This window comes from Triturus cristatus, chromosome 12 (assembly GCF_964204655.1).
Source record: "Triturus cristatus chromosome 12, aTriCri1.1, whole genome shotgun sequence".
NCBI classification, from domain to species: domain Eukaryota; kingdom Metazoa; phylum Chordata; class Amphibia; order Caudata; family Salamandridae; genus Triturus; species Triturus cristatus.
In genome coordinates this window covers 165,350,078-165,376,297 of record NC_140595.1, presented here as the reverse complement: position 1 = coordinate 165,376,297, position 26,220 = coordinate 165,350,078, and the positions used below count along the sequence as shown (strand labels likewise).

Here is a 26,220-nt window from a genome sequence, read left to right as displayed (position 1 = left end):
CAGAAAATTCCTAGTCGGTGAGAGTTCTCTTTAAGTAGAGTAAGGACTCCCCTTTGGATAGGTTGTGTGATGATTCTGGCAGTTGTGGACAAATGACTCAACTGACCAGTGTGTTTTCTCTTTGTCATACACATAGGAACAGTTGGAAGTGGAGTAAACACATTTTAAACACTTCTATCTAGCTACTATTTTTACATAACCCCAATGATATTATCAGCAGCAGGTAGCAGAAACACGTTATTCTTGCAGTACAACTTTAACAGTGACAGGGTTAATGGTACGCCCAATAAATGAGTCCCCACTACAAAGCATTTCTTAACACTTATTACCCTGATCCCACCACACCTTTCAGGTGAAAGCTACAGTAGGTTTTAACTTGTTGGGAAGAAAGCACCTCATATCAATGAGTTGTAAGTATTGACTAGAACTCTGTTCAACTCTTCCTAACATTTTACTCTCTGCACATACCCCTAAGCACAGAAGACCTCTACCTTCTCCAAGAGGAGGGAAGTACAAGTGCTCCTATTTAAAGGGGTCATACAAGCGGTGCCCTTTTACCACCTGGGTAAAAGGGAACACTTCCTGAACTCTCTAATCCTGAAACTGGATGGATCTCCAAAGCCAATCCTCAATCTTTATCCCCTCAGCAGTTGCATCCTATAAGAACATTTCCATGACTGATCTTCAGGATGTTATCCTACTGCTGCAGCAAGGCGATTTCATGACTACTCTGGAACTGAAGCATGCCTGCTTTCACATATCCATTCAGCTCATTTGTGCTACTTTCGTTTCATGGTAAGTAGACAACACTACTAGTAAATGAGCTACCCTATAGGGTTACCACGGCTCAAAGGGTTTTTACAAAATGCCTAGCGTTTGTAGCCACCCACCTCAGAAGGGGAGGCACACATATCTTCCCCTATGTAGATTATTGCCTGATCAAGAGTGCGGACAAACAGCAGTCCCTAGCATACACTCAGGCTGCCATATCCCTCCTTCACAGGTTGGGATTTACAGTTAATGGAACCAAGTCCCACCTCTAGCCTCTGCAAGTTTATCCCTTCTTCTGCTCAATTAGAAATGCAGTCACTGGCAAGGCTTATCTCAACCTTCAAAGAATGCTCGCTTTCCAGCAGATATTGTCTCTTTTATGGTCAAATTGTCAATCAAAATAGCAGTGCATCTCTTGGGAATGATGTTTTTTTGCATAGCCATAGTTCCCTGTGCCAGATTTCACATGCACCTATTTCTGTAGTGTCTCTCGACACAATGTTCAAAATGGGAGGGTAACCTACAAATTCTAGTGCTGTTAAGGGCCACTACTCATCGTTTCCTGCAGTGGTGGAACAACATCAGTTTGCTGCAATGGCAGGGCCTCTGTAGAACCCACCTGCCAGAGCCCAATACGGATGCCTCACACTCTGCCTGGGGGTGAATCCTCGACACCATGGCAGATCAGGGTCACTGGTCATCCCAATAGCAGGGGTTTCACATCAACTACCTCAAACTTCTAGCCATCTACCTACCCCTCGGATCCTTCTTTCAGAACATTTGGGGCAGGATGGTACTCATCAAAAACAACTTATTGCTGCCATGCATTATCTACAGAACAGGAGAGACACTCACTCTCTGCAACTGTCAGTACTGAAGTAAACAAATTGGAATTGGTGAATTCACCATCAGACACACCACCCAGTGGGCTAACTTCTGGGAGTGGATGACTTTGCGGACCTGCTAAACAGGAATCATCAGCAAGTTCACGAGAGGGCACTCCACCCTCAAATCCTACTTCCTTACGATCAACGATGACAATTTCAACAAATAGACCTATTTGCCAATTACAAAAAGTGCAGACTGCCAAAGCTTTGCCTCGAAGGTTTCCACATCCCTTGGACAATGCCTTGTGGATGAACTAGTTAGGGAAATTTGACTACACGTTTCCTCCTCTCAAGCTCATTCCATACATGTTGAGGATGCTACTACAAACATCCCTCACTCTCATCCTGGTAGCTCCCACGTGGGCCAGACAAATATGGTTCACAACCATACAATGTATTGATCTTATGACTTTGACTATGTCTATGACTGTTCTCAACAGCAATATTTGTTTGTTGCTCATATATGCTAATCTATTTCCTTTTACAATGGCATGATACTTTGTTCCTCTTTCTACTCCAGTATCTTGCTTATCACTGTTGATGTTACTGACCTACTGGCTCAGCTCTTTGTGTCCTTGATCATCTGTAAAGCACTCTGATACTCGCCTGGGTCATGTCAGCACAATATAAAACGTTATATAAATAAATACTCAGGATGGTTGGTACCCCACAGGAGAGTCTTCCAAGCATGCTGGACCTTATCAAACAGAAACTGAGAACAATTTGATTTTGAGACCCAAAACATCTCAATCGAGCAATGCAGTATGTGAGGCTTCTGCCGGGCACACATAAAGGGGGACCCTTGCCGATCCTCCTGTTGTCTGGCTTGTGGTTCCCCTACACCTTTCCTTATGTTATCAGTCAGCTAGCGGGGATGTGGGAGGGAGTGGCCCGTAGGGTTCTCTGGCTGCCACATATGCTCTGAATATGCCTCTGTGAACAGTGCAGGTCTGCTAACAAGTTGTCCACTGTGTTGATGCAGAAATGGAAGGATGGGGGTTGCGAAACTATGGGAGATCTATATCCTGGACAGTGCTTCATTATGAGGGAGGAAGTCATTGAAGCTTTTTTCCTGGGTTCAGGTCAATACCTCCAGTATACGAAAATCTGCAGCACGTCCCAGGAAGTATGGCTACCCTTCCCTGATGAACCACCCTGGTCCAATACCTTGATTACACTGCTTGAAATGGCGCAGGGCCGTGGGCTAATTTCACACGTATACACGGCCCTAAGTGTCGATCTGCCACAGGTGGTGCTGCATCTCCAGACCAAGTGGGAGGCTATAATGGGGGAACCCTTATCAGCTAAAGATTGGGTGAAGGTCTACGAGGGGGTACGGACAGTCAGCTCCAATGTACACTTTAGACTGCTGCAATATAATTTTGTACAGCAGACTTATCTTACTCGACAACTATTGCATAATACCTACGATACTCAACCAGCTTGCTGCGCATGATGTGGGTCTCAGATGGCTGATTTTATACATATGGTATGGGCTTGCTCATCATTGTCCTCCTACTGAGAAGAAATATTAAACAACTTGAATAGGGCTTTGGGGTGGGACACGCTGATGGTGATCCCTCAAGTGTTGGTGGGACTGATTCCCTCTCCTACCAAAAAGAAATTGAGCAGGAAGTTTGTCCTCCTTGGGTTGGTGCTGGCAAAATTGTGCATAACCGTTATATGGCTCAGTCTGACACCCCCCACATAAGTGACGTGGATGAAAGAGATTTGTCAATGGGCGATTGCGGAGGTGGTGCAGATGAGACATGTTTGTAAAGATGATAAACTTGAAGATAATGTATGATGCTGTTTGGCTATGTTGGCTGTCCTGAGGGAGCCTCTGGGAGTGATTGCATTTGGGGATTGGGGACACATGGTATTGCTTACACCCTGGGGATTTCAAAACAGAGTAGAGGCAACACTGGATACTAGTTGGATGCACCACGGACATGTATGGACTATCCACCTTGATTCCTTATTATGTTTTCGGTAGAGATATAACACAAAACCGGATGGGGAGAGTTTGGAGGAGTTTCATTTGTTGTGTATTGGCTTTAGGGGATAACATGACACGTGGATTGCCATTTTTCTTATAGTATTATTGCCTTGCAGGAATGACAGAGTTTGATGGTCTCCTGCACTAAAGATTGTATTACATAGACAGTTTTTGTAAAGGCATTGTTCTGTCCTTTCACGGACCCGCAATGGGTCTGACTTAAGCTGCAGTATATATATTTATGTCCTATGTGTTTTTACGCATGTTTACGGAAACTGCGTAAGGTAAAATGACATGATGCTTATTGTAAGATCCTATATGATGTCTTTTCCATGTGCTACAATAAACCAATAAAGTTTTATTTAATAAAAAAATGTGTAATTATTTTGTAAATGAGTAAACATTTCAGAGGATTCTATTGGTTCCAAAGTAGCCCAATTATGTCAAGCTTGCCAGTAGGTTACCCTATCCTAACTGGATGTCAAAGCTGATTTAGAGTTTGGCGAGCGGAGGTAAGTCCATCAGTATGGCAGAGTACTTCACTCTGGCCATACCGAGGGTTCGCTGCCTGCTAAATTTAGAGTTGTCCTCTAGCGCTGTGCACAGCTCTAAACATTGTCAGGAACCACTGCACGGTGGTTCGTGTATTAAAAGTTTGACTTAAAATACCATCCAAATGATGGTACGATTCGTCAAACTTTTAAGATGCTTCTTTTTTTTTTCCAAAAAGAAAGTCCCAAAGCAAGATTTTGTTTTTGAAAAAAAACAATGACCCTGACCTATGATATGGGTGTTATTTAAATGTGTTTTACTGTCCCTTTGGGCGAGCATGCAGAATAGTATGTCAGCGATGGAGATGAAGAAGTCTCTGTCGCTGCCATGCTTAAGGTCCACTCGTTGGTATATCAGGTGGTGGACCTTCAGTTTGGTGGAGAGAGTACTTGATCGCCTTTGTGCAAGCGTAACTTTTCTGCCAAACTCTACATCAGTCCATTAGTGTTAAGTTATACTTGTAAGTTATATGAGCTTGAGCAGCTGATGCTCAAAGCTCATAAGTCCTTTCCCGTCTTGGTGCAGCTTGTGGAAATACATATTTTTTTCACTTTTGCTTCTTTTTCATGAAATTCTGATTTAAATAAACCTAAAGATGTTTTGCTTCTAGCATTAAAGTTTAAGTATCTGAAATGGCGTGTGACAACTAACTTTTACATAAGTGAGATGGTGACTGCAAGGATCACCATCTGAAATCTTGTCAGCTGTCTGGCCTGCGTTCCTTAAATCAAATCTTAAGTGGCTTAATGTCCTTTTGAAATGTGCTAGTTTAACCTTATCCATCCTTGCTGAAAACACTCTACGATGGAGAATTCTGGATTTGGGTGTGTTGAACACGGTGTGCTGGGTAGGCAAGGCCATGAATTCTCTTGGGCTACTGCCACTGTAATACATAATGTGGCCACTTAACCATGCAAGAAAGAACACACATTCAGTGATTTTCCTCTTCTCCCTCAGTCGCCTGCCAAGTCGTTTGCACTTGATTGGTTTTTACAAAAAGGTCTACACATATCTACACAAGCTTACCTCGTAGACCACCAGGACCATTATACATGATTATCACAGGATGGCTTTTTTTGAATCATTTTGTTATAGTCCTTTACCCAATGCTCTGAAGGGGAATAGAATCTGAAACAACTCCTAGAGTTCTTGGTGGTCGTAAAATATTATAACATGCATACACATTTACATCAGTAAAACTTAGTGAAATGTAAAGAGCAGTCATGGGTAAGAAAGTGGACCAATGTTACTTTAGAATGTTCGAAGGATAAAGGGTGGTGATGTAGCTTGGTAAGAACATCTTACTGACTCTTCTTTAACTATTGAAGTCTGCTACTGGTGTGAATTTATGTTGATTTTGACATAGTTGTGTCTAGGCCTGAAATTTTTCACACAGCCCTGTATCAAGGCACAGACTACAGTTGAGTAATACAATTACCACATTGCACTGTATTCACAAGTCTTTCAGAATGAGCTTATATTGTATGTTTGTTGCTGCCTGCCCAGAAAAGCTGTATTACAGTTTATGTCCAAGGTATGCATGGCCTTCAATGTATGTGTGTTGAATGTAATCTCTGCTTCTTTCTTGGTTGCTTCTCAGTAATGGGTTGAGTCCTGAGAAAGTCCTTGGCGAACTTCAGTGCTTCTGCCAAACCTCATGCTTTTAAGTGGTGAAAAACCTAAAAGATGTCCTGCTTTGTCCTGCAGGTGGCAGCTCAGAGAAAGACAAACTGTGCAGATGTAGGGACCAATGTCAGGCAATTCTGAAGTACGTGAAAGACAAAGTGAAGTAAACTGAGAACCAGCACCGGGTTAAGATGTATCAGAAGCGGCTTGACACCACTGCACTAGAAAAGATCAGAAATAACCCTCTGGTCGCAGAGTTCAAGGTAAACGTTTTTGGCCTCTTTGGACACTTGACTGATTTTGTAGCTTAATTTTCAATATTATTGATTGAAATTGATTGATGTCCATTTTTTTATAATAGAACCTTGATTTAACCATGAGTCGATTGATCCATGAGGGACCCTTAAAATGGAGGATAAAAAAGGACAAAACTGTTGGTATGTACGCTTCTCATCTCTCAGACCACTGTTACCATTTATATTAGGCCAGGATTCCATAGAAATCTTCACAAAACTTCGAAAACCAGGTTCTTCCACCTCAGCTCCTTTCTGGAACATCTCAGGGTGACCTGTTAAGTCAGGCCGAAAAATGGGTGGAGATCCCAAAATACAATTTCCCCATAGGAAAATTAGACATAGTTACAGTCAAAACGGGTGAACGTAATTGCCCCAAATTTGGGAGAAACATAGATCTTGGTCCAAAATGTGTGCTTTTTGTGAGTTAGTGTAAAATTTCCATATGTTACTGTAAAATGAAGGTTCAAAAGTGGTGTATATTTCATGCCACTCAGGATTTGCAAAGCCAACAGATCTTCAGATAAGATCTGACTGGCTGACACCACATCAATGAGGATGTAGTGACAGTCATTTTAGAATTAGGGGGCTCTGTCCCACTTCCTACAAAAAAGTTAAAATAAAAACATGTGGGCAAAAACAGCATCTCTGCAACATCTGAATGACATGAATAATGACAACACTGTGCATGGGGTGAGTTATAGTTAGCAAGAATATGGAATCCACACCCATCAATCGTATGGATATTTAAAGGCCGTTCAGACACTGAATATTTATGACAATCAGAAGAATATGCCAAGGCGTGTTCTCATTTCCTTAATTTCTTTATTGTGATGAACATATAAAATTGATCAAAATCCAATATTCACAGTTCTTTTAGCCAATTCTTTTTGCCAACGCGTTTCGTCCCAATAGGGACTTCTTCAGGGCTCCAAGTCATAGACACGCTATGTATTCGTTTTCTGGTAAGAAGTCGACAATAAAATCCTAAAACACATATGTGTAGAGCATCTTCGGAATTATCATTTGAACGGCACGGTGGCCAGGAGCGATTGTCTCTGCATCTGTTAACGGTTGCAGAGACAGCAAAAAGGGACCAGGGGAAGGTGCAGGGCTTGTACCTCTCTCACCTGTGCGCCACCACCGCCATACTGCAGATACTCAGAGCTACCACCTTCGCCACCGATATCCACTTCCCCTGCCTTTTTTTCCTTCAAGCTTCACTGGCTTCTCTAGAGCTGTGGAAGACACAAGAACCCGTCACACAGACTGCACCACCCCTTCCCCCACAGGCCCCAGATGGCCTGTCCTGGTCTTAACGTGCGCCTGCGGGGGGCTCAGCGCTAGGCTATGGCTGCTGTGGGAAAGTAGTCAGTCCCAAGCCACAGTGCGGAGCACGGGTTGCAGGTCCAACAGACCCGCGTGGGTTTTTGATGGTGTGGGAAAACAGAAAGGTGGGGCTTGCAGCAAAGTGAGGGGGAAAAGCAAACATCATGAGAAGAAAGTTTGACCCCTCTTCATCGCCGGCATTGGCTCAGCTCAACGGGATCTGAGTGCTGATTGGGTAAGCAACTTGTTGATTCTGGGGCTAGGATGCTGGGACTTCTGCTAGACACCAGCAGAGCGGAGTTTACCACCCACCCCAGTTTCTTTCCCTATACATATATATTTCTGTGTGTGTGTGTAAATGTTGTGTCAGTTGACTTTCAAGCTCGACATGCACCTATACACCTGCCTTCTAGTGTTGGGGTTGATGGTTGCAACTTACTTTCTTCGAAAAAGTTTATGGAGTCCCGCGGTTTCTGCAACATCTCCTCTGGTAGTAAACACGTATGTGCACTGAACCATTATTAGATTAATTTTTTATCCCATTGGGTTCAGTCATGTATTTAATTTCCAGAACCTGTCTCTAACTGTCCCATTGCAGAGACAGCTGACTCAGAGTAGAGGCATGTTGAAAGGCAGCATCGGATCATTATTCACTCCTGCGCAGGAAAGATCTCTGTTGCTGGGAAGAAATTGCCCAAATAGTGAAGACTCTGCTTCAAGAATAATCCCGGCCCAGACTCTTCTCTCCAATCAGTGCTTCACAAGAGACCTAAGGACACTGCCCTTACCCCTCCTCCTCCACTACCTCTTTTATCACCTCCTCCTCTACCACTGCCATCAACACATTCATGTGCCCCGCCTCACCTCTTTCGATTTCTCCTCATTGGTAAGTGTAGTCCTATTCAGGTAGCCTTACTCACAACTTTTCAGCAGAGGACTTTGGTGAGCCACTCTACCTTCACCCTACGGATGATCCTCACGAGGACTACAACGTGGACCCACTCTGGTATCCTGACCATGAGAGTGTCCCTGTTGCTAATTGGGTAGGCTTCCTGATTTTCCATGACAGGGTCCAATGGTAAGAGGTTGTGGCCTTTCTCCATCATCACCCTGACAAGTACCGGAAGAGGGGAGAAGAGATTGTGGAGGATGGGAAGGCCATATCTAACTTTGCCATACAGTGTACGTTAGATTCGGCAGATAAAGCTGCCAGTGAGCTGAACACCTCAGTGATCCTCTGCCGCCACTCTTGGATGCATGTCTCCGGCTTCAAAAGTGAGATTTAAAAACATCTGATTAGTCTGCCCTTTGCAGGAGAACACCTTTACAGTCCCAAGGAAGGTGAGATGTTGAAAAAGATGAAGAAGGACACTGACACTGCTAAGGCCATGGTTGCCCTTCAAGTTCCTTCAGCCATAGCTCCTTTCTGCAACAGACAATGGGCAGGTCCAAGGCAATTTCTACTGACTCCACGCAGTCACACCAATGCTAGCAGCAGACCTACCACAAACCGGGAGGCAGGGGTTATGCACAGGCACCTTCAGGGGCAACAACTCCAAAGGTCGAGGCAGAGGCACTCCCTCCAGGGAAGCCTCTATTTTCAAGCTGCGATCACTCTACTACACAAATTAGGTTTTACAGTCTACACCACCAAGTCCTACCTCCAACCATTTCTGGCCCAGCCCTTGCTTGGGTCAATCCTCAGTGCAGCCTCTGATAAAGCCTACCCAAGTGGGCAAAGGGTGACTGCGTTTCGACAGCTACTTCGCCTTGTTCACCCACTCTTTTCACAGTGCAAATAGTGACGCACATCCCAGGTATAATGCCCTCATGCATAGCTATAGTTGCTAATGCAAGGCTTCATATGCATCTACTTCACGAGAGTCTCTTGTCACAATGGCCACAAGCTGAGGGCCATTGGGGGAAACTAGTGTTAATAAATGCCAACATCCATTTCTTGCTGCAGTGATGTGACACCAACAATCTGTTTTATGGCAGGCCCTTCGCAGACCAGGTGCCTTAGTTGACCATTACCACACACTTTAAGCTAGAAAAAGGCATAAGGACAGCCAATGGCAGAACCAATTCCGATAGGCAGGGTGCCAATACATTTAACAACGGCCATCACTCAAGCTGCATTGATTATCTTCTAATCGACCTAAAACTATGGCATGCCCTTGAGGACATAGTTGTCTCCGACCAAGTGGAGCGTGATCATAATCCATTGTGTTCTGTGTTCCAATTCACCAAGCTATGTGAACTAACATACTATGACAATTTGTTAACCACCAGAGATTTATTAACCTCCAGTGACATGCGGCGGGTAAAATGATCTAAGATTTTGGAAAAAACTGACATGTTGTCCACTATTGCCAGGGATGCCAAGAACGTGGTTGCAGAGATGGAGGTTTCCCTCCTTAATTCCCAGTCAATTAATGTCATAATACCGATACATAATACATTACTTGATAAAATGAGATCACATTTTCAAAGACCCTATAGTGCTTAGAAGAACCGCGCAAAGCCCCAGCACCATTGGTTTAACAAAGAATGTAAGCAAGCCCGCAGACTTTTAGGGGAGGCATTAGGTCAAGCGACTCATGCAGAATACAGAACACGAGGAAAACCTATAAGAAGATGCAGGAAAATGCTAAGACCTAATTAGCATGCAGCAGGAATAATATCCAACATTTTTGGAAACTGGTAAAATGGGGTAGGAGTGAAGACTCTTTTTCCCCACAAAACCATGTAGATCCAGACTCTTGGGTAAATAATAATGATGTAGAGGAAAGTGAGCCCTTCACCACCCACCCCTATTTAACTGACCAGTTTTTGTTCTAGCTGATGTAAGATCAGCCCTCAGCGCCATCACTGGGGGCGAGCTCCAGGCATCGACAGTACTCCTGCCGACGTCTTTTTGCACAACAAGGTCAATTGGGGCAGGTACATATTGTTATTGACAAATGCCATTGTCCATGGTACCCCATCCTGGACTCCTGGCGGGGTGGAGATCATTCCAGTATATAAGAAGGGCAACAGGTCTTTGCCAGAAAATTACAGGCCAATAAGCCTAATTGACACCCTCCAAAAGGTGGTAGCCCGCCTTGTCCTGGCAAAGGTCCAAGGGTGGATGGATGCCAATGATATCTTAACCCCCCCAGGTGGGCTTTCGTGCACACACTAGCACAATAGATCAAGTCTTCTGATTTATCCTAATATACTGGCGGACTTTAGTCCTTGGCAAGGGCTTTATGTACGCTGCCTTTGTTGACCTTAAGTCAGCTTTCGACCTAGTTTCACGCAATAAACTCTGGGTGGTGTTACAGGAGTTGGGTTTGCCCATGGACTTGCTCTCCCTTATTGTCTGACTCCACAAGAATATTTCTGCACAAATCCACTGGGGCTCTCAGGGGAACGTAACAGTCCCCTTCCCAGTGGAAAGGGGAGTGCGCCAAGGGTGTGTGATAGCATCCACATTATTCTCCCTTTTTATTAATGGAGTAGCCACATTTTTAGCCACTTTTCCTACTGATGCCCAGGTTTTAGCAGGAAAAAAGATCCCAATTTTAATGTTTGCCAACAACACGCTTACCATCTCAAAAACCCCTAGTGGTTTACAGCGTGCATTGTTACGCTTTGAAGACTTCTGCGCTCTACAAGGGCTACAAATCAATGCAGCTCAAACCAAATTTATGACTTTCAAACAGCACAGAACATTTAGGGGCAGAATCACTCTGGATGGGGTAACCCTAGACCAGGTATATGCATTTTCTTATTTAGGAATTACCATGGAGACAAAATGAGATGGATGCCCCATATTGATATCATGCAAAAACAACAGTTGATGGACAGAATGCAGAACAATGTCATACATTCACCCCAGTACAGAGATCTGGGCCTAAATCCATCGCTTTTTTGCTCACCATGCCATTCCAGTTTGAACCCAGCCATATGCAAATCAGTCTTGACCCTATGCCTCATGGGAACAGTCCAGCCCAAACTGCCAAGCCAGGTACTCCCTGGACTGGAAACAAGCATCCTAGGACCCGTTTTGGGGTTTCACCCCTCTTCAGCTAGGATAGCTTGATTCCAGTGGCATGGAGAGCACGGGACCCACATCTAGACATACCCGTCCCACTTGGGTTGACAAATGCAAAAACAACAGTTGATGGACAGAATGCAGAACAATAGCATACATTCACTTCACTACAGAGATCTTCATCCATCATCCCCTTTGGTTTTGCTTTGTTTGCCCTAAGTTGGCAGGATATGTCCAGACGTGGGACCCTTGCTTACTTTGCCACTGGATTCAAGATAGCCTGGCTGATGAGGGTTATGAACCCGAAACCGGTCCCAGGATGCTTGTTTCCGGTCCAGGGAAGACATGGCTTGGCAGTTTGGGATGGATTGTTCCCATGAGGCACAAGGTCAGACTGATTTGCATATGGCCATGCCTGAACTGGGGTGGCGGAGTGAGCTAAAGAATGATGATGGATTAAACCCAGATCAGTTGACTGGGGGTGAGTGCTTTCAATGCTCAACACTCTGTCCATCATCCTCTTTGGTTTTGCCATATTGATATCATGGCACTGAAACATCGCCAATTAACCGTTGCCCTTAATAACGAATTTGAAACATCTATGACGAAGCCCAGTGTGGCAGATTTATAACACAAAAGTAGTGAGCTTGGTCCTATATGGGTTGGAATTGGGGGTCTTGGAAATGAACCCATATAACCACAGCAGAAAACAGAATCCTTTGTATAATCACCAGCCTACCACAAAACACTCCTGTGCTACCTTTGTTGAATGACTTAGGTAGGAAAGCACAGGTAGACATAGCCAGGCTACGTCCCGTCTTATACTGGCTCAGAATCTGGTGTACCCCAGAATTTGCTACATTTGCTGATGGTCTTAGGGATGTCATTGAGGTGGATCACTTCCACAAAATTGGCTGGCTATGTGACATCAAAGGCATCCTGGCTATTATGGGATTGTTAAATCTGTGTGAAAATCCATCAAGCACCCAGTTCCCATCAAGAGAAATAATCAAGGAAAGATACTGGGAAATGGTTGGACAAAATACTATCAGAGTAAGCAATTGCACAACGTTGACTGGGAGATTTTTAACATTTATATCTAGGCCAAGCTTCGAGCACTACTGGGACATAATCCTAAAACCCTTTGATCGTAAATTGTACATCCAATTTAGAGTAGGTGCCCTTCCACTAAAGCCCCTCACTGCCAAATGGGCCACTACGGGTGACAACAAATGGCCCACTTACAGAGAACATGCTGAAACCTATCCCCATGTCCTGTTTGTCTGCTCTGCCTACACAGGCCCACGTAAAGTATGGCTCACATAGACTTGCAAGAATCTGGGCACTTGACAAAGTAGCGTCGCCCTGAGAATTTTGCAGACTGATCTATCACCCCGTTACGCAATTCTGGTAGCCAATTCCCTGAGATGGATGTGGTCTATAAGATCACAACTTTTGATTGAAAATCATTGAACTTGGACAAACGCCCATTCCTTGATGTGATACTAGTATGCTACCCTTGAGTTCTGGCTTTGCCCAATGATTTTAACGTTTTTATCCATCCTCAATTACCTTGTTGCTGCTTTCATGTTATGTATATGTCTCTTAAGGTATCAGGATAAGCTGACTTTTATAATTACCTGCACATGTTTATAAGATATCTTAACTCATTGGTTTTTTTTTTTATACTGTATACTGTATTTTATGTACCAATGCCTTTATGACACGTATTGTCGAAATAAAGACTATTGAATCGATTACCACAGACTCATCTCTTGCCAGGTCGTAGGTGCATATGAACAACTTGACAGTCCATAATCTGTGTCTGCCTCATCAAGCTCCCACATAAAACATGTGGAACTTTTCTCCATACATCTAACCCTCAAAGCTTTTCTCCTAGACATTCAGGGCAAGGTGGTCCTGTTGTGAACCAATAACATGAAAATATTTAACTGCAAAAACAAGGCAGATCACACTTTCCTCAACTGTCAGCATTATCTCAGAGAATTTGGCATCAGGCGATTGCCTAGTGTATCTCCTGGCGGAGTTCCTCTAGCAGTGGATGATGATTTTACAGTCCTGCTCATGTGGACGCAGCTACAAGACCATGAGTGGGAACTCCACCCACCAGTCCTACTCACTAATCGGCAATGGTGGGACCTCAGATATAGACCTCTTTGCTGCCTTACACCAAGCTACTATTGCTGCATAAATACAGAACAGTGAACACGTTCTATTCAAAATCCCTATTATAAAAGCCTTCATGGAGCGGCTTAAATGTGTCATCCCACCTAGAGTTCCACCTGCACTAGCCTGATCACCAAAATGATGGAACTGCCCTTTAAACCACTGCATTCTTGTATTTTCCTGTTTCTTTCGTCAAAGGTCGCCTTTTTAGTAGCTATAACTTCACTAAGCAGTGTAAGTTAACTATAATTCCTCCTCTCACTACTTCTGCTTTTTGTCCAGGTACACAATGACAGGGTGGTCCTTAGAACCAACTATAAGTTCCTTCATAGAGTGGCCTCCCCCTTCCATGTTAATCAGACAATTGAATTTCCGGTCTTTTTACCCCAGAGTTTCTCTGTACCAGAGAGAGCCCTTCACACACTTGATGTCAAGTGTGCTCTCATGTATTATATAGATAGGACAAAGTATTTTTGCAAAACCTAATAGATTTGTTTTTGCATTTGCTCTCCTTTGTAAATGCTATCCCATTTCTAAGCCACAGATAGCTTGGTGGATTGTTAATTGTATCTAGACCTGTTGCCTTAAAGCCAAAAGAAACATACCTGCCCTCCCCATGCCTCACTTGAAAACATACCCATAGCAGACATCTGTAAGACTGTTACCTGGTTCAATCCATGCATCTTAAGAAAGCATTGCTATATGGACAGTGAGGCAAGGGTTCAGATTACAATAGGATAGACTGTCATAAAGACTTTGTTTCAGACTTCTGCCCCATTCACTCGCTAGCCATCACATAGGGGAGTAATGCTTTACAGTCCATGCAGAGCATGTGTATCCACAGCCACAAATGCTACAAACTGATTTTGTTCCTTTCCCTAAGCATCGGTTCATCAAATGTATTGCTGTAGATTCACTTGCACCCACCTGCCTCCTGAGAAGCCAGTGTTTGCTACAAATATCTTCAATCTGCTTGATAATGTATGCTACACACATGGCCACTGTCTTATCCTACTCACTACTCCATACCTACTCTGACTCACTGTGTGGAAACCAATCTACCAATGGAGTTGGTGCCTTTGCGTGTCACTACTGGAGTAGGAGACCTCACTGAGACATCATGACTGAAATATTTGTTCAAAGAAAAACAAGTTGCAACAGGAAGAGCCCAACACTAGATGGCAGTAGTATGCAAAGCATGGAAATCCACAGCACTACACGCTACGAACATATGCTTACAAGGTAAGTAACATTTTCCTTCTAGTCAATAGTATTGTTGCAAACATAAATCAAAATAGGTTACATAGAAATATTAATGTAAACAATAGTTCAATACTTAAGTACCCCAAGATGTGTACTACTGTTCCTCTTCCTCTGAAGGTATGTCCTGATGAAGGCTGCTGACATTCAAAATGCCTCCCTTCCATGAAGACTGCAGTGAGAGACTCTTCATATTCCTTCAGCTTTTCTCCAGTCTGTCTCAAAAAGGTCCTTGCTCCCCTTCACAGCAGTGCTAGTACTCTTGTCACCTATGTTGCTTATAGATTATAAGCAAATTCATCAGACCTCTGCCCCTGAACTGCTAACAATTACTGACTAGCAGTCTTCACACAATCATTGGTGGCACTTATGCCAAAACGCTCCCCATCAAATCTAACTATTATCAGCGATTTCTGTTCTTTCACAAACTTTTGATTCATAGACATATTGAGTTTGGCAGAGAGGAATCACTATACACCTCTTGGACACGGTTCCCTTCTCTCATACGCCAGGTCTTCTATTCAATAAATGTGGTGGTCACTGTTATCAAAGGCTTGGTTGAAAACAGGAATCTAAGAGTCATTTTGTCCTCTGATCCAATACTGGATTGTGAGAGGTTTAAGTGAGCTACTGTTTCTCTTAACGGTTTCCTGATGGCTGACTTCCATTCATGGACACCAAAAACACTTTATGTGGGGAGTTCAATTCATTTGTTCTGTACTAGGATTTTACAGTGACAAACTGTGAAGCAAATCATAACTGAAACCATGAGGAAGTCAGTGGGAAGTCTAAATGGGCTTGTGCATGATGCAGTAGGACTGAGGAAGAAGTGATGAGATGTGATATCTGAAGGAGATCCTACACAACTCTCACCTTCTCTTACTGTTTGAAAGAAACCATGCAAGCTAATCAAAGCCAAGATAAATATGGAGAAGAGCACACACTTACACAGAACAAAATATCTTCAGGTACAAAGAACAAGGTCACTTTGCTTTTGTCGTTAACCCTTTCAATATGTGTTGCAAGTCACCTTCCATTTATACAGGATCTTGGACTTTTTCTTTTACTCAGAACGTCTGTGTACAAGGTCTGTGTGTACACAATCTCAAATCCTGTTAACTAGGAAGAAATTGGCTTTTCTCTCTCAAAGTGAACATCCTTTCCTTATCAGGCCCGCCCTTTATATACCTCTCATGTTGATGACATCTTTTTTCCCTGTCACTCTTTCCTTTCAAAGTGAACATCTACATTTCTTGAAGGCATACCTATTCATTTGAATTAAAGATATGATTGATTGTTGTGTGTGCTACAGAAATAGCCAATCAAAGTAAATGTACATATCTGTATTGTTCCAGATTTTCTCTTTTATAATTCCAGATCTGATGACAAACTATTGTTTTGTCTCTGTGTCTACATTGTTTCTCCATCTTTAGATGTGCATGCGCTGCTACTGGAGGATCTTTTAGTGCTGCTGCAGAAACAGGGTGAAAAACGTATTCTCAAGTGCCGCAGTAAACCAGCTCTGGGTCCATCCGCCACTAGCCCTGTTATAAAACTGAACTCTGTGCTTGTCCGTGCTGTGGCTACAGGTATGTTGGGCATTCAGAACTCTTGTCTACAGTGTCTGACATCCACACACACATACAAAAAGACACGCCCAGCCTTTCATCCACTGTCGTCAGCTCAACGTCATGAACTAACTATCATTGACACAGCCGAAAGGTCTTGGTTTAGTGTGTTAACACATTAAACATGCATACAATAACATCAAAAAGAGAAACAAAAAGCTCTCTACATTAAAGGCTTCATGCCTTCGATGCATTCCTATTTTTTTTCTGTGTTAAATAAAGGGTGATTTGCAATGGGTTTGTCATTATAGCCCCTCTTTAGTATCTGAGACCAGAAATCTAGGAAGGACGATTGTGAGAAATCAGGACCTGTTTGTAGTGTGCCCCACTGTTTGTCTCCATTTTGTCCACTAGGTGCTGGTTTTCTAACTCTGACTGTGCTCTGCTAACCAGACCCATGGCCTGTGCACTATGTTAAAAGTACACCGTCATTGCGCCTGAAGGAGCTTAATTTCACAGTTGGCTTCCCGCAGCGCAGGAGTGTTGAGCCAGCAGGGGGGCATGGCCACAAGCCCCAGGGAGCCTGGCACACCTACAGCCGAACTATCATCTCGCCTGGAGTCGCTTAATTGCGCAGTAGGCTTCTCACAGCGCAGGAGTGTTGAGCCAGCAGGGGGGAAGGACCACAAGCCCCAGGGAGCTCGGTACACCTACGGCCATACCGTCATTGCTCCTGGAAGTGCTTAATTGCACAGTGGGCGTCCTGCAGTACAGGAGTGTTGAGTCAGCAGGAAGGCAGGACCATAAGCCCCAGGGAGCCAGGGACCCCTATGGCCGTACCACCATCGCACCCAGAGGTGCTTAATTGCACAGTGGGCTTCTTGCAGCGCAGGAGTGTTGAGCCAGCAGGGGGGCAGGACCACAAGCCCCAGGGAGCCTGGCACACCTATGGCCATACAGTCATCGCACCTGGGAGCACTTAATTGCACAGTTGGCTTCCTGCAGCGCAGGAGTGTTGGCCAGCAGGAGAGCAGTACCACAAGGACCAAGGATCCCGGCACACCTATGGCCATACCGTCATCGTGCCCAGAGGTGCTTAATTGTTCAGTGGGCTTCCCGCAGCGCATGAGTGTTAAGCCGGCAGCGGGGCAGGACCACAAGGCCCAGGGATCCCGGCACACCTATGGCCATACCGTCATCGCGTCTGGAAGCGCTTAGTTGCACAGTGGGCTTCCTGCAGCACAGGAGTGTTGAGCCAGTAGAAGGGCAGGACCACAATCCTCAGGGAGCCTGGCACACCAACGGCCATACCATCATCTCACCCAGAGGTGCTTAATTGCACAGTGGGCTTCCTGCAGCGCAGGAGTGTTGAGCCAGCAGTGGGGGAGGTCCACAAGCCCCAGGGAGCCTGGCACACCTATAGCCGTACCATCATCGCACCCGGAGGTGCTTAATTGTACAGTGGGCTTCCCATAGCGCCAGAGTGTTGTGCCAGCAGGGAGGCAGGACCACAAGCCCCAGCGAGCCTGTAACACCTACGGCCATACACTCATCGTGCCCGTAGGCACTTAATTGCACAGTGGATTTCCGCTGCACAGGATGCGCGCGGGCACGTACCTGGGCAAAGACTGGGCCAAGAGCGGGCTCGTCTGTGCCCGTCAGCGGCCAACAGAAGCTGGGCTGGGCCACCCCTCTTGGTCTCGACACCCCTAGTTCCCTACTTGAACCCTGTACCCACAAAAACACGACTTTGAAAGACCGAAAGACTATAATTTGAGGGAGATTTGGAGCCGGCGTATTGCTGCAATAGGGGAGAGGAAATTCAAAGTATTTTTTGCACATAGCACCTCAAGTAAGAGAAGACACGCTACCAATTCCTGTGCATGCCTTTTGACTGATGCCATGGGGGTTGGTAGAAGAGAGAATGGACGCAACAACAAAAAGTCCTATCGACAGCAGCTAGTCTCTCCCTGGGATAACAGTACCTTTACACATAGTTTACCATGCAGACCAACCATTAACAAAGAGCAGGTTACTATTCCCTATGGGGTATTTGGCAACGGAGCAAACAATCGGTGTGTGTATAATGGCACTCTGGATATCACTCAGGATTCCTTAGTGGTGACATCCCCAAAGCCAACCTGTAAGGCTTCCTCAACTGGCAAAAAGAAAAGACCCCCCCCAAAAAACAATCCAAACTGGGCTTTAAGAAATTATACCGGATGGTGGTGAAACACTGGTTGGAAATCTTCATGAGGCTGACAAACGCAACATAGCTATATCACATATGAATCCAGTCGGTGAATCGGAGGGGCAGACAGATGTAATGGAGAACATATGTGACAAATTTCTAAACCCTGTACTCACAGCCTTATGGACAATTGAATTGTCATTGAAGGACATAGAAGACCAGTTAATCGATCTGAATGCCAAAGTTAAGGACAATTCAAAAGGGGGGGTGTTCTGTTCTCACAGAACACAGAAAAGCCCTATTTGCGAACCTGTAACTTTCGACGTACCTGGTGTGGTCGGCCCAACGACTCAATTGGGCAATAAATAAATAAAAAACAGTCCTCCCCCAAAATGTTCACTTGCCCGATACATTTGACAAAGACAAGTTACCACAGTTGCCAGAGCTCAATCCAAAACCAACACCTCGTGCAAATCGTCAGTCCCATAGTTCACCTGCTCCTCACATTTCTGCTCTCCGTATTATCCAATTAACACCAGAGGCGTCACCGCTGATTATTGTCTTAAAAAACGTACCCACTCTGACAAATGGCCAGCAGGAGATGGAAGCTCGCCTTAAAAAACAAGGTCTTCCATTGGCTATGTACCTCCATGGGAGATATGAGCAGTAATTCCGCCTCAAACAACATCATCACTGTCCGAAGAGTACAATGTGTAGGCACTATGCCAAAAGGGTAGCAGGGCGACTGCATCATTGTCAACTTTATTAATGCCAGGATAATGGGCCTTGTCCTGCGCAGACTTTCTTATGATACCCACCATCAACTTGTGAAAGCAGTGCCACTGAGTTTCTTTTATAGACCTAATACTGAGAAGCACCCACACTTGGACATGGAGAGTCCTTTGTATCCGAGTCAACAATCCACCACGTGCTTGCTCCCAATTTAAAATCGTTTCTCTCCACTGGCTGATGTTGATTGACAGAGACCCACTACTCCTGGCACGAATCATGCAAGCAGGGCAACCACTGTTGATCCGCCTAATACTCATGGTCTGCCCAATCCCATTGTCATAGAATCCCTTGCTGCAGCAGCTGTCCAGCATGTTTCCAGTCCTCACATACCGCAGCGCACAGTTCATTCAGCAATGGAAACAGCTAACAAAGGGTGGGATTCAAAGGTCCTATTTTGGAATATACCAGGAATTGCACACAAGCTCCAAGACCCTGAATGGTTAGCCATGATGTGTAACTATCAAATCATATGTTTACAAGAGACCTTGGCTTGCAATCATATATCTTTGAATGGGTTTCATGCAATTTCATCTTCTGCGGTCCCAGATCCACATGGCCACAACAGCTGAGGTTTATTAACTTTAATGAATCAGCTCTTTCTTGTAAAATAACGGATACGGTTACTGATTCACTCTTTTTTCAGATCATAGGTATTAAGTTGGGGAAATTGCCTTTGATGATTCTGATACATTTTTATCACAACAATTAAAATGCAAATGACTGTACCGTTATAGATTACCCGGGATCTGTGCTCAACAAAGTAAATTAAAGTATTTCGGGAGATTTTTCTATTCTGTGGGGGGCGATTTTGACCTGAGGTTGTGCCAAATTACTATTTACCTTGTTTGTGGTCATTAGGGGGCTGACTCTCCTGACTTCACACGCTTTCCCCAAAGTCCATGCGGCTCTGCTTTCAATACCATCCTGTTAACATACAACTTATTGCCAACCGTTGACTTGTTGAGCAGCCCAAGTGACAGACAGGTTTCCTTTACGGGGAGAGGGTCCGGGAGCCTAATTGATTTTATCGCCATCTCAACAGAGATCAGAGACAACCTTACAGACTACGCATCCTTCCCACCAAAATGAGCGACCATAACCCACAAGTTATCCACCTAAAACTGGGCTTACCATCTTGTGCACTCATACAGCCTACGCCCAGTGTTGGCTACTCTAAAAACCAGGGATTTAGGCACAGGTGGATGGAGGTGGACTCAGGGGAGCTCCTAAGACAGCTACTGGGAAGTTGTGAGAGTGAAATCGATGTCTGCCTAGGCTGTGATATCCCCTCATCAAGAGTACTTGAGGCATATTTAGAAATGTGTGGGCGTATATCAGAGTTATTAACAGCAAAACCTCCTAAACGTCCGAACAAGGCCAAGAAATGGTTTGATGGACACAGTACCAGGGACATACATAGTTTAAGGAAGCGCTCAAAGTCTCACCCTGGGGTTTGAAGATCATCCGCTCCTGTAGACGTATGTACAAGGCCATGCTAGTGAAGTGAGTCTTAGGTTGGAGGCATGGGAGCAGTTGAAGAGGGCTAGCCTTGAGTAAGATACAACCATGTTCTGGAAAGTTGTCAACTCTGTACTTTGCACACAATCACAAGTGCAACACAGACTTACCCATCCTACCTCACCTGGGTGACTCACTTTAGCCAGGTCTTTAACGACCCTCATCATTATAATCATGGGAAACTGACGATCAATCCGAATATGGATAGAGGATTAGGAAACTATCAGTATCCCATCAAACTAGATGAAGTCGCGCCAGCTTTTGCAAGATGCCCAAATAATAAAGCACCTGGGCCAAACGGGGTGCCAATCGATTTGTTTAAGAACAATACTGAGCTGTCGGCACCCATTCTAGGTAATATTTTAAATAGCGCCATCCTGTGTGGGCCCCTCAAATCCTGGTCTATTGCTATTATAGTTCCAATCTTCAAAATGTTATCGCCCAATCTCTCTCATAGACAGTACAGTGAAAGTGTTGGGGAGGATAATCTTGGAGCGTCTGGAGAACTGGGCAACGGACAACAAGATTTTGACACCAGTCCAGTTTAGGTTTAGGAGGGGACTGGGAACAACAGACCAATGCCTTAACCTCACCCTTATTCACTGTAAATATGTACGGCCAAGAAAGAACCATTATACCTCGCCTTCATGGACCTAAGCTCAGCATTTGACAATGTTGATAGAGGCAAACTCTGGGTCAAATTGCTGGACCTGGGCGTGGAGGCGGGGTTAGTGCACATCCTAAGTAAATTACATGAGGACGTGGAGGGACGTGTCAGGTACGGTGATAACAGTGAGTGCACTCCCTTCTTTAAAATCAGAAAGGGAGTGCGCCAAGGTTACGTCCTTGCCCCTTTCCTTTTCAGTATATTCATCAATGATCTGGAGAAACTCTAAGGAGAAATTGCAGCGGATCCTCCAAGAGCAGGGACCAGAGCCATTCCCGTACTAATGTACTCTGATGACTGTGTCCTTATGTCGAGAACAACCATGGGTCTCCAGAGGTTGCTGGAGGGATTTGTAGTATATATGGGATCCCTAGGACTAAAAACCAACAAAATAAAGTCCTTTACTATGATATGCGGCCCTTCCAAAAGGAAAACAAGACCATTTTACATCCAGGGCACTAGACTTGAAACAGTGAGTTCATTTATGTATTTAGGGTTACCCTTTGATAAGGGATGTAATTGGAAAAACTTGGCCTGAGTTAGATGCTCTCAGTTTGAACAAAATGTGGGCCCAATCCATAAGTTTGCAAAGAAACTCAGAACCTCCCCGATGGGCATGCTGCTTAACATATTTAAGGCTTGATGTGTCTCAACAGCCACCAATGGAGCAGGGATATAAGAAATATATGAGCCTTCCCTACTACAGGTTGCCGAAAATAAATTTGTACGGAAACTCTTATGCTTATCCAGATCTGTACCGGCATCCATTTGTCATGAAGAACTCCGCCTTGATCAAGTAAAAGATCTTATTATGCTAGCCCCAATAATGCTTTGGAACTCAGTTTGGTGTCGCCCTGAAGCGGCACTAACCAAGGCCGTAATCAATAATTGCCTGAAGGTAGACAAGTCAGGGAGCATCGACTGGCTGAAATATGTAAAAACACAACTGACTAAGACAGGAAAGCCTGACCTTTTTAATTACCCCATGAACATTACTAGAGCCATCAAAACCCTGGTACAATAAAAATGGATGGCTCATATTATGAGAGAGAGAGGGAAAGTGGTGCTTGGTAAACGTTAACTTAAAACATCTAGCATGCTAGTAACAACTAGACTTATGGAGCCATATTTTTTTTTTTTTTTTGCTGAGGTTTTTATAGCGCAAACTTGACCCGGTATTGGGTATCTGAGAGCTTTACATAGCAGCAGTTGTGTTACATGAGGACACATTCATTTTATGTTATGCACGGGGAGATTAAGCGATTTGCCCAGAATCACAGGATGTTCAGTGTAATTGCCGAGACTCGAACCTGGTTCCCCAGATTCGAGGTCGACCGCCCTAGCCGTTAGGACACCTTCTCTCACCATTATTTAGTTAGTTTCCGCCTTCGACTATCATACTTCTTGGTTGCTTAATGCTCTACAGCCAGATGTGATCAGGACCTTATAACGTGTCTTTGTAACTTGATCACTGCTCAATCGGAGTGGCACTTTTTCTTTTTTTAGCAAGCTATATAAAAGGACTAGGAAGAATTTGCTAGTCCCAATGTTGAGGTCGCTGAAGATCAAGCAATCCATGGTGTGCAGACAAAATATCGAGTTGGACATTTCGAACTGCAGAAATATCAAGTCCTAAATATTGTCAGTGAGAAATATCGACAGGAAGAATTTTGTGGTCAAGAATATCGATTTGAAGGTAAGAAATATAGTTTTTAAAAATATAGATGTGAAGCATATCATTTACAAAAATTAGTCATTTAAAATATCGATTTTTTATTATTGTTATGTATTTTATTATATATATTTAAATGTTCGTGATGTGTTTTTTCGTATAAGCATTGTATATGTATTTTAATATATCTGTTAAATTTATTGGAGTTATACTTTTTTTATTAAATGTTGTGTTTTTTGTTCTGTAGCGGTTTGTGTGTTTATAGGAGAATTGGGTGAGAAGTAAATCAAATCAAATCAAGCTTTATTCGATTAAAAAGAGTGAGAAGTGATTAATTTATAATAAATTAATGATACTTTTTTACTTATTAATATTTATTTAATTGAGATTTTATAGTGTTATCTGTGGGAAGTAATTTATTTTTAATTAATTATTAATTTGTTGTTAATTATTATTTATTAATTGAAAATAAAATATGGAAATTGTGTAATTAATTGTAGGTGCGGGTTTTGAGGTTTATAGGGGTAAAGTGTGGGAAGTAATTTATTGTTAAATAATTATTCTGATGATGTTAATTATTATTAATTAATTAATTGAAAATTAAATATGGAAATTGTGTATTTAATTTTAGGTCCAGGTTGTGTGGTTTATAGGGGTAGCGGGTGGGAAGTAATTTATTTGTAATTAATTAATAACTAGTTTTATTTTTAAGTTTTTTATTGACTGTATTGGAAATAGTCATTTTTATCCCTCAGCAATCCAACACTTTCACTACTGTTACACTCACTGGAGTGGGAATAGTAATTTTTAACCCTCCGCTATCCAACACTTTCCCTACTGTTACACTCACTAAAGTGAGAATAGTAATTTTTTACCCCTTCTCCAACCAACACTTTCCCTACTGTTGCACTAACTGGAGTGGAAAGAGTAATTTTTACCTCTCCGATATCCAACACGTTCCCTACTTCTACACTCACTGGAGTGGGAATAGTAATTTTTACCTCTCTGCTATCCAACACTTTCCCTACTGTTACACTCACTGGAGTGGGAATAGTAATTTTTACCTCCCCGCTATCCAATACTTTCTCTACTGTTGCACTGACTGGAGTGGGAATATTAATTTTTACCCCTCCGCTACCCAACACTTTCCCTACTGATACACTCACTGAAGTGGGTATAGTAATTTTTACCCCTCAGCTATCCAACACTTTCCCTACTGTTGCACTGACTGGAGTGAGACTAGTACATTGTATCACTGAGCTATCCAACACTTTCCCTACTGTTGCGCTGACTGGGGTGTGAATAGTAATTTTTACCCCTCCGCTGTCCAACACTTTCCTTACTGTTGCACTTATTGGAGTGGGAATAGTATTTTTTAATACTCTGCTATCCAACACTTTCTCTACTGTTGCACTCATTGGAGTGGGAATAGTAATTGTTACCCCTCCGGTATCCAACACTTTCCCTACTGTTGCACTGACTGGAGTGAGACAAGTACATTGTATCCCTCCGCTATCCAACACTTTCCCTACTGTTGCACTGGCTACAGTGGGAATAGTAATTTTTGCCCCTCCACTATCCAACACTTTCTCCACTGTTGCATTGACTGGAGTTTTGAAATTTGAGTTTGAATATTTTTAAATAGTTTAATGTTTTAATTATTAATAGAATGTTTTTTAACATAAAGTTTATGTTATTGGTATATGTATATATATATTTATTTGTTACATTTTTATATATTTTTGAAATTATGAAATACATTTACATTAATAGTTTATTGTTTAACAGTAAACATATATAATAATTATTACATATGTGTGTTTAACTTTTTTATGTTATGTACATTTGTTATTTTTTCAAATGTAAATGAAATCTTTTTAATATTAAGTTTATTATTTAATATATTTAATATTTTCTATGTTATATAGAAAGATATTTTTGACATCTATATTTATGTCATCTGTATTTTCTTCTAGATATTTTTGTACTTACCTTTATAAATATAGGATGTCGATATTTTTGACATCGATATTTATGGCTCGATATTGTGGTATGGGGATATTTTGGGTTTCGATGTTTTGTCAGTGAACCGCAATCCATACCTGCACTATTACATCTACAGCTCCTACAATTGGTCATGATCTGCCACACTGTCTACAAGTATATTTCATGGTCCGTTAGTTTACGGAAACTGGTGGGAAATTAATCAACTGCTTTCTCACATTCCCTTAACCCTGTTAGTTACTTCCTAATTGTTCCCCATATTGTGTATACAGTTTCTTGGACCCCATAGACGTGAAGCCTCCATGAGTGGAGTACATCTAGGGAGCATACGGATCTGTATAAATAGGCTCACGGTAGCGAGTCTCAAGTACTGCGAACCTCATCTTATACAGTATGCGTATTGTTTCATGTATTTATTAAAGTACGCTATGTACAGTTAACATTAGCAACACCACGATCAGACTGAAATTTACAACATTGTTGTTGTCAGGAGACTTTCTATCACCTTGACCAGGGTGGCCTCAGAGCCATGTCCTATGCGAAGCCTCGTTACATCCTGTTCAGCAGCTGAAAGGCATCATGGTGTGCCTGATGCTGACCTTTAAATGGTTTCTTCAGTGTTTTATTCACAATGGGAATGCCAACTATTAATCTGTGGAATTATTTATCTTGGTGAGCATAGGTGAGATGTTTCTGTGCTTGAAGGAAGCTGGAACACCACTCTCCAACTTTGAATACACAAATGATTTTTGGAATAAGAGGCAGCATAATTTGGAAAATGGCAAAGCAAACTTCCTGGGGCTGAGTGATAAGCCCACTTCATGCTTTTTATATGTCTCTAAAAAGAGCCACTTTGGCTTCTTAG

At 43.2% G+C, this 26,220-nt stretch overlaps 1 pseudogene; it reads left to right on the top strand.

The window, feature by feature from the left end:
* Positions 1-26,220, top strand: part of LOC146772985 (rho guanine nucleotide exchange factor 11-like) — a 316,652-nt pseudogene that overhangs the window by 146,214 nt on the left and 144,218 nt on the right.